The 13,033-nt window shown below is 43.3% G+C and overlaps 1 protein-coding gene across 1 annotated transcript in view; it reads right to left on the bottom strand.

Annotated features, from left to right (window-relative positions):
- The window catches only part of GABRG3 (gamma-aminobutyric acid type A receptor subunit gamma3), a 361,218-nt gene that overhangs the window by 214,317 nt on the left and 133,868 nt on the right, over window positions 1–13,033 (bottom strand). The window lies entirely within an intron of this gene.

Consider the following 13,033-nt stretch of genomic DNA (forward strand, 5'->3'; position numbering starts at 1 on the left):
ACTTCTTGGTATGTGATTGCATTTCAGTGTTATTAGTTTGTTGTTGTTTTAATCTCAGTCTGTATAAACTGGCTTAAAGTATTTAAATTATAAAATGGGGGAATACAATGTCTGTCTGTCTTTTTCTTTTCAATGTCCCCTGGGGGCTGGGGATAAGAATAGGCCCTCAGTTTGGCTGTACTTGTCATAAGAGGCAACTAAACAGCCACCAGGTAGATGGGACTTGTTAGCCTGGGAAGGCAGCTCATCTAAGAGAAGGAAAACTCTGATCCCAAACCTCCACTGCCTTGGGGCTACATCTAGTTATGGAAAAGGCTTCAGGAGTCAACCTCAAGGCAAAATCTGGAGCTGGAGTCCCTGAGGCATTTCATGGCTGAACACAGTCACATTCTGGCAACTCCTGCGACGCCGCTGGAACCAACCGTATTGGCCTCTGCCTTTCCAGTGGACCATTTCAACAACGTGGAGAGGGGGGATTTGCTGCATGGGAAACAGTCTAACCTCCACATCTACTTTACCCAGGCTTCGCGCACTGGAGAGGACACTGTTCTAGAACCACCATTCACAGCACGATACCATAGTCTTCCGAGACTGAAGGATGCCAACAACAAAAGAAATCTAATTAATTGATATTTGTTTACTCGGACCATATCAAAACGAAGCTGAGCAAATAGTAAGGGAATGCCATCAGATACTTTTTTTAATGCATTAAAGAACTGGGAGATTATCACTAAGATAATATATTTAAAAGGGATATATGAAAAGGAGCTAGGTCTTCCTAAATCCAAAGGGAGCTTCAGAGTGTAACTAGGGAGGACAAGATGATGACATCCAGATTCAGTTAAACTTGTGCTAACCTAAACTAATCCTATATTCATTTGACAGTCGGCTTGTGTGCCTTTATAGGCTTCCTAAGGTTTAGGAACAAATAGGATGTTAACGCAAAGAGGAAATGGTCTGAAAATGAAGGCTCCTTCTCTTGCACTGGATTTTACTTTAAAGGCTTTAATGAGATACATGGCCCATCTCTCACAATGCTGCACAAATCTCTTCTCATGTGCAATGCTATTTTCAAGGCAATTACCTACCTAGTTTTGTGCCTGCTCTCAAAAAGATATTTCCACTTAAGGATAACTGACTTTCACAGATAATTTGCTGTGCACCTTATTTGTAGATTTATTGCTGAGACAAAATTAAAGATAGGTTTGTTTTTTTTTCTCCCCAACCAGGTCATTCCATGACAGAATCAATAGCAAAACTTTTGAAAACACATAGAATATTTAAAACTAAAAATGCAGATGAAAAATTTAGCAGAAAATGAGCTGGCTATAAAAGGACAATTTCTGAGATGGATGTCAGTTTGTTCATAATTGTATATCATGGCACAGCTATCATTATGAAGGGTGGCATCTATGGTCAATCAAAAATTGAACAATTAAAGAACAAATGGGTTAAATCTACAATTACAGAAGAGTGGAGAGTAGACTGGAAATGGTGGGTGAACCTGATTGGTTGTGGACAAGTGCAAAGAGGGCAAAATTAATGCTTATTATTATTAACAGTATTTATATACCGCTTTTCAACTAAAAGTTCACAAAGTGGTTTACAGAGAAAAATCCAATAACTAATGGTGCCCTGTCCCAACAGGGCTCACAATATAAAAAGATGCAAAAGAACAGCAGCAGACAGCCACTAGAAAAGACACTGGGGTGAGGAGGGCCAGTTACTCTCCCCCTGCTAAAAAAAAGGAGCACCCACTTAAAAAAGTGCCTCTTACCCAATTAGCAGGGAATGGAATGGAATGGAACTACATGTTATGATTAACTCAGGGCTCCTGCTGAAAGCAGTGGAGAAACTGAGGCATCTGGTACCTGGGGTAAAAAATTTTGGAGTTCCCCTCCCAAGAAACCAAATTTAATTAATTAAATAAATCAAATTGGAATGAATGGGCTTTAAGCAGCCTGTGTCCAATATTGCAAGTACTGGGGCAGGTTGCATCTGTGAGGTCTTCTAACTTCTAAATAGCTCTACCTTTAAAGCTAAGCAGGTTTCTTCCTGGCTCTTGTCTGACTCAGAGAGTGCCTTAATAGGAAACACAGCTTTCAAAAAAAAAAAGAAAGAAAAAGAATCATACTTCTAAAACATAGTGGTTTTTATTATGACTGCAACCTCTAACTTAAGATGGTGTGCACCATTTCCTGGCTGTGTTTTTCTTAGTGTTTCAAGAACCACAATGTGCTCTGACCAGAACCTCCTTCCTGTGGGAGTCTTCCATCCTCGAACTCAAATTCCCCTTACTGAGGAAGCTCTCCCATGGCCTGTGTTACTCCCTGCCCCATTTGTTTCATCACATTTACAGCTCCCCCACATTTATTGTGCATATGCTGCTGCTCAGCTCTTTGCCAACAGTACCAAAGATGCAAATGATCATGCTTTCATTTTTGCCATCCCCCTAACAATTCATTGTCAAGCGAGGTGCACACCCATGCCTGACAAGTGGTCACAACAGCAAGAAAAGGGGGGAGTAGGAAACAAAAGCTTCAACCAGTTTTCTCAATGCAGCTTCACTTGCAACCAAAGAGAGAGAGAAGAGAAAGTTGGCTGGGGAAGAAAAAAGAAATTTGTTGCTCTTTCGGGAGCAGTTTTTTTTTCCTTAAAAATATATGAAGGCCATTGAGGAAAATGCATATCAGCATAAAAGGCTGAAAGCTTCGTAACACAGCATGATTTTGCTGCGAATGTAACAAAACACAAGATGTTTACAGCTCTCAAGTCTGAGAACTCAGCTCAGAGCAGGTAAGTGAGGTGCCTTTGCCGAAGCCATGGCTCTGCACCAGCAGCCTCTCTGAGTTCAGAACTGGAGCATGCCTGAGTGAGCAAGTGAGCATCTTCAGCAAAGATGCCTCATGCACCAGCTTTGAGTCGAATTCTCAGGCTTAAGAACTACAGGTTGAGTCTCATTATTCTCAAAGGTTCCATTCCAAGAACTCACATGGATGGCAAAAAATGCACTATAGCAAATCAATTTTAAAAAACAAAGTCCCTTTGCTCCAAAGATTGAAAAACAGCCTTGCTGACCTTTTGAAATGCACACAGAGGCAATCTGTCTCTCTCCAGGCACTTAGGCTTCACTTGGAGGCAGCAATCCCTCTCTTCACCAGGAGCCCCAGTGAGGGGGAAAGAATTGAGGAGGTGGTAATCGCTGCCATTTAGCCTTCAGGGGGAAGAGAGCAGTGAAGCCTGCAGAGAGAATGACTGATGGATTGTCTGCCAGCTGCTATCTCTGGCATTATTAAACAACTGTTTTCCTTTAATTTAAAGGGCCCTTCTCATCAGCTGTGAGATAGAAAAATCTGAGGATACTTAGGTTATACCTTGTATGACTATATAATCACTTGTATGACTTTCTCTCTGCAACAGTAAAAAGCAGTTTTTTAAACTGTGATTTTAAAGGGGTGCATTTTTTTCCCTTCTCCAGAATTCAATACATTCCTTCCCATTTGCAGGGGCCATTCATGTTGAGTCAAATCAGTGTATAAAAAAATCAGTGTATAACAAGGTTGGACCTGTACATTTCCCTACACACTCACCTCCAACAATGCAGCTTCATTCACAGGCACAAAGCACACCCATTTATTTTCAGCTCGCTGAGAGGGAGTCACTGCTGGAATGCAATGGGCAAGTAAGGGTGGCCAGGCTGTCACCCCCCTCCCCCCAGCAGCATGGTGCCCATGGCATTTGTCCTCCTGGCCCCTGCTTAGTGATGCCACTGGCTGAAAGACCAAATCCTCACATCAAATTCTTCCCCTCCACAAGGGAAGAAACTCTTACCCATGTTTTGATTTCATTATGTTGGGTACTGCACCAGCCACTATCTGCAAAAGGCAATTATGTGCATTGGGAGTGCAAAAATGAGGTGAATTATACCATATATTGCAAGGGGAAGAGAACATAATACTAGAATGCCATTTTGGATGGACCCCAATCTCTCTTATAATGTGTTGTTTCTCTCCATAAAGGAACTAATCTCTTACTAGTTTCATTGAATGTATGCAACTTCCCATGTGCGCTTTTTTTTTTAACTTTTTCTAATTCTCGTCATTGTAGAAGTCCAGTCCTTTCATAATATCCTGTTTCATACCCAATTAGAACAGGTAGAATTTTACTGCTTGTATAGCCTGGGTGATATTACTTCTCAACTTCAAATGTGAGCACAACTGAAAGTATATAAACTAATTCTATCAAAGTTGGGCTTCTGAAAAACAGAGGGGAACTTTTTCAAGTGGAACATTTTCCAAAGGGATGGTTGTAGGAGTGATATGCCTGCTGACTTTTAATGACATCAGTGGGCAGGTTTGCAAAGGACAAAACAGCATGAACATATCTAATTTCCCTTGAAATCCACTTGACACTCTTCAGTGAGAGTGGAGTTTTCATCTAGTGGAAGTTTGGCCATCATCAGAGTACCAAGTAAGCACCAGGTGCTGAATTTATACCAGTACCGTAGCTCTGCGCATTTGCATTACACTGATCAGTTTCAGGATGAAATACGTTTTATTCTTTGTATCGAAATGAATATTTAATATGCAGAGAGCTGGTTTCCATCTGTTGCTTTGTTTTATAACACTTTATCATTTGCAGGGCGAACTAAGTTATGCTCAAGGAAAATATGAATAGCAAGGACCGCAGCACATGCAATGGCAGAAATGAATAAAATATCACATATGAATCCTTGAGGTTGGGGGTGGAATTAAAAATACAGATGTATTTCATAGCTATAAATGTGAAAGGGGAGTTGTGAACTTGCAAAGAAACAAGCTAGAAGTGCCAGGGAGCCCATTTAGAATGGGAACATTTGTTCATAACCCTGTCTCCACATAATATGGCTTCCCGCAGAACCTTATTAAGCAAATCAGTATGAATCTTGAAACGACTTTGTAAGTGAAAGGGCAAATAAAAACAGATGGGGAAGAATACTCAATGAGCTGGCTCAATTAACCAGAGAATCCCAATCATCATGCTGCCAGTCACGAGTGGGTCAACCTTGCCTGGCCTTCCCATCCCACGATACCTCAGGGGTTTTGGCCTCATTGGTAGCCTTGCTAGTGGAGAGCGGGTCTTAGCAGGCATTTGGACTGGATTGTCTCTCGGGCTTCAGGCCTGCCAAGACCTCAATGTCCTCCACTGATGAATCCCAGGATTGTTATGCCTCCATTCAAACCTGCTTCAGGGCAGATTTTGGTGTGGGGCCGCCAATTATGCTAAGATTGATAGGCAAAGCAAAAATAAAGAGCTGGGGAGGGCATTGGTGCATCACGGCAGCTTCAATATCCAGTACCCAGACATTCACTCAGTTCCTTCCCTCTTCTGGGCTGACTTGTCCACTTGTATGATGAGTGGGCCTATGGGGACTTAGGGGACCTGCACCACAGTTTCTGGAACTTTCTGTCACTTGATGGGTGGAAGGTGCTTAGGCTGTCCTCCATGTGGCAGATTAGTCTGGACCACAAAGCCTGAAGTAGGGCATTTGGGGTTCACCCTGAGGTTAGTAAGGTCGGGAGAAAACCCAGTACCAACCCTTGGTGGCTTGTCAGCTTGAGGGGCTGGGACTGAAACCTGGGTCACAAGAGACCCCCCTCAAAGGCTTCCTGCCCCAAGGCAAGCTTCTTTGGTCCAGTTCCCTTTGCCTGTTCTGGGGTTGATGATGATGAGCAGGTGTTGCCTTCATGGGACACAGTTTGCAGTTGGGGTGGCAAAGTCCAGCCTAGAAAATGGGGCGTTTAGCTGCTGCTCCCCCCAAATCTGTTGCCTGCACTAACACTGAGGAGGTCAATTCCTCTCCTGCTGCAGGTTCTTCTTCTTCCTGTAATTACTAGTAAAAGTGACCCGTTTTTATCCACATTCCTGTCTTATATTTGTAACTCTGTTGTGATAATCATAAGAGATGAAGGCTGCAATCCTAACCACACTTTCCTGAGAGTAAGCCCCATTGAACAAAATAGGACTTACTTCTGAGTAGACCTGGTTAGGATTGTGCCCGAAGTTAATTAATTTGAGATGAAGGTTGTATTATAATTATTAATATGACAAATGATTATTGAACTATTGAATCAAACTCAAAAGCAATTACAAAAAATTATATATATTAATATGACAAATATATAAGATTTTTTGTAATTGCTTTTGAGTTTGATTCAATAGTGGTCTCTAAAGTGTGGGTCCTGGCAAGGAAAGGGGGGGGGGAGAGAGAGATTACAAGAGCTGTGCTTTGAGTTTATGTCTGAGTAACTATGCATTCCACTAATGCTCATAGGACACAGGAAAAAAGGAGATATTTCAGGCTGCAAGCCTCTGCTTAGATACTGAATGAAAAGAGAGCCTGACGTACTAGTCTAATTGAACACCTAATGAGTAATTATTTGTAGTTGACAAAGCAAATCCAAAGCTCGTTTTACTTGCATGTTTAGGTTCCTTTGAAATTCTGAAGCTGTTTTTTTCCAGAATAACTTCCTCCAACTACACTATAAACCTGTTTAAATAGTTTGGAAATGGGCTGAATATACAGGTGAATGCTGCTTTGTGATACTCTGGTCAGTGACAGGCCACATATACGATGCCACCACTGGTCCCTGCACACCCCCTCAAGCCTCTGAAGCCAAGGGGGGCTCTGCTCCCCTCTCCTCTGGAGGCTTTTCTGAGCCTTGGAGAGGCAGCGCATATCTGTGTGCTGCCTCTCCAAGAGGAGTGCAGTTTCCCCTTGTCTTCAGAGGCTTTGTTTAGTGTCAAGCCTTGCTTGGCAATTTGGATGCCGGTCTGCATCCCTGTTGCTAAGAGATGCACAACTGTATCTACTTACGCAGGGTTTCCCAAACTGTGGGCCATGACCCACTGGTGGATCATAAGGCCATGTGCAGTGGATCACAATCTGGGCCCGCTGCCCTTTCTCCAGTTTGGCTCCAAATTGGAGCCATTTTGGAAGTCAAATTGGTCACTGGAAGGCCAGCATTGCACCAGGCCAGCAACCCACTCTACTGGCCTCTGCAGGCCTCAGAATGGCCCACAAAAGCCTTGGAAAGCCAATTCTGGTTTTCAGAAAGTTACTTCTGGTTTGCTTCTAAAAACTGAAAGTTATGTTCCGAGGCTTCTGTGAGCCATTAGGAGACGAACAGAGGCTGGTAGAGTGGTTCTCTGGCCCAGCTCAACCCAGAAGAGCCTCCCCACTCTCCTGATAAGTCATTCTTGCATTATGATCCACCATGGAGGACGAGGTGGGTTGTAACGCTGAGAAGATTGGGAACCGCTATACTAACGTGAATGGCTGCTCTGTTGATAACTGCTTACAGCTACCTGATACAATGAGTACCCTACCTTGCCTGCAATTTTGTGAAGAATTATCTCTGCAATATTAAAATATTTATGACACTTCTTATAATAGGCACAGGCACAGGCACTTGTGAAAGGGCAACAAGAGTTGCATGAAGTTCTCATTAGTTTTGCAAAATGCCACCCCATGTCCTATTGTAAAATGCTTCCTGAGCATGATGGGGATTTCTTGATCAGCAGTCTGAATTAGAGTGGGAAATGGAATATCCCTCTGCTTTCTTTGTCAGTAGACCATTTGGGAGGTGCAAAATAATTGGTGCATTGTGAGCTTCCTGTTTCCTACATCTTCCCGTCCATATACAGCCCTCTTGGCAAACAGAGCAGCAGTTTCCTGAAATATCAGCCCTGCAGTTTTCTCCTTCCTGGAAGGACAGTAAGAACTTGACAGACGCTTGGCATATTACAAAGCTCAGCTGATGAAAGAAGGCAAGCAGTAAGGGCCTTTGAGCTGTGCTATTTCTATTTCAAGACACTATTACTTTCCTAATTATTTCAGATGATAGAAAACAAGAGACTATTTGTGGGGCTTAGGGAGTAGCAAAATTACCCATAATTGAGTAATGAGATGTCAGGTTCAGGAGATATGATTCCCTTCTTTTTCCCAATGCTCTGCATGGGCAGGGATTAATTTGAGCCAGAGGCTACACTCAGCTCTGGAGTCTTTTGGTTTAGCCCTGAAATGCTCAGGTCCTCCAATATATAAAGTAACAGAATTTAGAATGTATTTCCTCCACCACTGAGTTCCCACAGCCCACTGCTACACATCTAGGACTACAAAGCTTTCGGTCGCAATCCTAAGCAACTTTCCAGCACTGACCTAGCCGCAATGCAGTCCCAGGGTAAGGTAACAAACTTGCCCACATAGCTGTGCCGATGTGGCATGCACTGCATCCTGCAGTGGGGAGGCAGTCAAGGAGACTTCCTCAAGGTTCAGGGCATGTTTGTTACCTTACCTTGGGTCTGCACTGCTGCTAGGTCAGTGCTGGAAAGTTGCTTAGGATTGTGCCCTCAGAGTCAGTGCTGCTCTGAGTAGGGGGAGTATGCTACAGTGATTTTGAATGTTTTTCATCTCATGGCACACTGACAAGGCACTAAAATTTTCAGGGTATACCAACAGTTTTTTGAGAATTGACAAGGCACACCACACTGCCAAGGGGGAAGGACTCAAATTCCCAAAGGACCCACTAATAAATGACCTCTCAACTCCCACAGCACATGTGCAGACCATTTGCAGCACACTAACGTGCTGCGGCACACTGGTTGAAAACTGTTGGTATGCCGCCACAAACCCAAGGAAACCTGGATAGGTTGCTGTTTGTTTATTTAAAAGATCTATATACCGCTTCTCTCAGAGTTCATAGCACTGTACAATATAGCAATAAAATAATTAGAAACATAAAAGTACAACAAAACAAAAACAATATAAAATGAATACAGGAACAGGTTATAAAAACAGCAATAAAACCATAAAAGAAGCACAGAGTAAAATCTATACAAGCAGATTAAAAAGGGGCTTCCCCAGGAGCACCCTCCCTCCTCATTTTACCTGAAGTTGTGAGGGAATGTGGTGGGCCCCACTTGGGTGAAAATATCTGAGCCAATTGGCAAAATAAAAAAAGTGTTTCAACAAGAACAAGAACATGGCTTAGCAGGGCTTCAAATACTCCTGATTGTTGGAAACTAAAATCCCCATCTCAATTTTTTTCACAATTATATTATGCTTCAAATTCTATTAGCTGCAGTGCTAGACAGACTTACCTGAGCGTAAGCCCCATAACACACAATTGAACTTACTTCTGAGTAAACATGTTTAGGTTTGTGCTGTTAGTCGTAAGAAAAGCCCACTGGATCAGGCCAGAGGCCCATCTAATCCAGCTTTCTGTATCTCACAGTGGCCTACCAGATGCCCACCAGATATCCACTTCAGGATTACGTAGCTCTTTTTTAAAAAAAGATATATCTATCTGTTTTCTTCTATGTACCTAACAGCCTCACAAATAGGAGTAGCAAAGCAGAGCCACCAGCTTTCTGTCAAAATACACTGTAGTGACCACTGTCATGATTCTGTTATTTGCCTCTGATAAACAGTGCTGAGCATGAGATCAAGAGCAGTCCCTTTCTAATTAACATTGTATTGCAGATGGGGGATAAAGTCCCTGCTTTGTTGAAAACAGAATTAAAACAAATAAACAAAAACTAACTGTGGCACATAGTGCTCATCTGGGATTGCCTTTCCTTTGCTTCTTTTCTTTTTAAAAGGAAGGTACTTTCAATGTTTCTGTGAACAGTCCTTAAGGAACTTTGTTCACATCTCTCCTGGTCATTTTCTTAGCTTCCAGTTATAGGGTGTTTACAGTTATATTGGATAATAAAAGTTGGCTTACTGCAGTTCTTTGAGCTGCAGTACCAGAGGTGTGCAATCTTGTTCTTCCCCCACCCCCAGCTCAAACAAATTAGGAGGTTTGGGAAATCTCAAGTTATATAATAAAAGTTAGAAAGAACTGTGAGCATGAAGCCTTCTCAAGCATTTAACATCTCTGACAACTAGACCCCAAAAAAACATTCAGAGTATCCACTGGTCTTGGGACAAAGTATCAGAACATTGTGACAATTAAGGGTAGGTATGCAAGTCTGTGATAGTAGAGCTAAAGAACAAACAGCATTTAATTATGGGAACTGTTCTTCAGAGCCATCACATATACTGTAACTTCCTTCTATCTCATTTCTAATCTTCTCTGATGCAGGGCTGCTATTATTCACAATACTAGTCCCACAAATATAGCAAAATAGCCAGTGAAGCTCAGTACTTGGACAGGAGACACTAGCTATACACTATTCCTACAGGCTGATGATATTCGGGATAGCTCTCCAACATGTCAAATGTATGGATTCCCTCTATAAGGGCAAGTAATGGAAGATCAGAAGATCATCAGGTGGATGATGTGGTGTTGACAGTGATCCCATGTTTTGACAGCTGTTTGACAGCTCTGGGAAGGGCAGGACTGGCTCCACAGCTGTAATCAATCAAGGCCAATGGAGACTCTGATGGACACCTGAGCTTCATTTGACCTTGATGAGACTTTGCATGGACTTGGACTCATGGACTGAAGAGATGGCACAGCTGAGCCTAACTTGGACTTAACAAGGTAGCTCACAGCTGAGCTGAATTTGGACTTAACAAGGGGCTGCAGGATAAAAGGCAGCTTCAGAAGGAGCCAAGGGCTGGCCAAGCAGGACGCTGACCCAGCCGGAAGCCGGATGCTGACCAAGAGGGCTACCTGACCCAGACCTACAGGAATAGAGGACTGCCAGGACCCTGCTGGATGAGACACACTGCTGGAGAGGAGGAACTCTACTGCAGAAGACTGGACTGTGTTTTGGAGACCGGATTGGACTTGGACTGGAGGCTTCAGACGTTACCCCCGGAGTTAAGTGGAGTTTTGGGGAGGGAAAGCCTCTGGACAAGAGGACTTGCAGGGAGTGTCTGTGTTTGTAGCAATAAATTCTTGTTAATTGCTATAGATAAGGAGTTCTGTGTTCATTCCATTGCACACTGCAGCTGTTGTTCCTGGAAAAGGAGGGTGTTAATTAGACAAAAAGCCGGCATTAGAAGGGAGTTGAGATATTTGGACGGGACAAATTGGAGTGGTCGGCTGGAGTCGAAAATTGTAGCAGAACAGGGCATAACATTAAAATCAAGTGAACATAATTATGAAATGCAGTGTTTCCCAAACTGTGCGTCAGGTTGGGAGCCGATTTTTGGTGGATCATGAAAAGTTTTGGAAACATTAAAAAATAAATAAAACTTTGCAAGCACACTTACCTGGTTTTCAGAACAAAAGCATTAGCTGGAATGCTGACCAGTGGTATGAGGTAAACTTCATATCCCCAAATTAAAATCTTACATTTTCCTATTTTCTCTCGTAATTGGCAGGGATGGGCAAGTCAGGCACAGCTTGATGTGAATCTCCGTTCCCTGCGACTTGACTCAAAAACAAGTCATAACAGGTGCACTTTTTGAGTCACCAAGTCTCCCTTTTGTGACTCAGTAGGACTCTTCCCCCCCCCCCAGAAGCCCACCATGGAAAAAACGGGACTGCTGTCAGGCTGTGTGTGTGTGTATTCACTTTATACATTCCTCTGAGGTCCCCATCCCATCTGTAAACAGGATGGTAGGGGGTTGGACGGACTGTGTGAGAGTGGGAAAGGAAGTGGCAAGAGGGATGAGGGTCACTTGTAATAGCTGCAAGGCTTACCAAAACAACCCAATCATTTGCAGCTCTATTCAGAAGTAGTCCCATTACGGAAGGTCATTCAATGAGGCTCCCTCTTCCCGAGTAACCATGAGCTTGACAAGCATGATTGTCAACAGAACCATGAGCTTGACAAGTGTGATTGTTACAAACCACCTCCCCTCAGCTTCCTGGCCTCCTTCCTGGGCTTCTCCAGCCAAGAACCCCCTTGGGCTTCTCCTCCTGCCCTATCGCAACCAAAGAAAATATCAAACCTCCCATCCTGCATCCAACAATCATCGGTTCTTTCAGAGATGTGCAAGAAAGCCAACTACCGCCTTCCCCCCTCCTGCTCAGATCCAAAAGGAAACATTAACCCTTCCCTGCCTCCTGGCTGGCACTTTCATGCTGCTCCCCCAGTCTGAATGATGGCTCCATGAGGTTTTTCACACCTCAAAAACAATAAGCAAGCACACCCAGACACAGACAGACTCGAGTCTGCATGCATGGGGACGAGTGCCGAGTCAAGGGGCCCTTGACTTGAGTGTTTTGCCAAGTTTTCCACACACATGACTTGAGTGTAGTCAGTGAAAAATGCTAATTTTTGCAACTTCCCATCCCTGGAAATTGGCATGCCATAGGTTACATGTGAACCCAGTTTCAGCCTTTTGTCTGGCCTGGAAATCTCTAACTTCACATCTTGCTCTCCAAACTTCTAGGTATCCTAAACTGTAAAGTACCACAAACTGTAAAGGATGAGGAACTGTCCTTGAATTTCATTTGTAGGGAGAGTCAGGAGCACAGAACCCTTATTATCATTCATTCATTCATTCATTCATTCATTTATTATTTAATAAAATATTATTTCCTTCCAGAGATCTTTTTTGTCTAGTGCAGGGGTGCCCAAATCCCGGTCCGGGGGCCACTTGTGGCCCTGGGAGAGCCCCAACCCAGCCCGCAGGGAGCCCCTAGTCTTCAATGAGCCTCTAGCCCTCTGGAGACTTGTGCTGGTCCAATGCAACTGCTCTCAGCATGAGGGTGACAGTTCTACCTCTCATGTGAGCTGTGGGATGAGGGCTCCCTCCACTGCTTGCTGTTTCACATCTGTGAAGCAGCAGTGGCAGCAAAGGAAAGGCTGGCCTTGCTTTGTGCAAGGCCTTTTATAGGCCTTGAGCTATTGCAAGACCTTCATTTGTTCATATAAATTCTACTTCTAATATATTCATTTATGTAAACTTATGTAAATTTATTCAAATTTTAAATGTAAATTCATTCTTTTTATTCCTGGCCCTCAACACAGTGTCAGAGAGATGATGTGGCCCTCCTGCCAAAAAGTTTGGACATGCCTGGTCTAGTGGATTGTGATAGATTGTCATTTTTAAAAGTGGGTCCCAGTGCTAAAAAGTCTGAGAAGCACT

The sequence above is a fragment of the Tiliqua scincoides genome, chromosome 3 (assembly GCF_035046505.1).
Source record: "Tiliqua scincoides isolate rTilSci1 chromosome 3, rTilSci1.hap2, whole genome shotgun sequence".
Lineage (NCBI taxonomy): Eukaryota > Metazoa > Chordata > Lepidosauria > Squamata > Scincidae > Tiliqua > Tiliqua scincoides.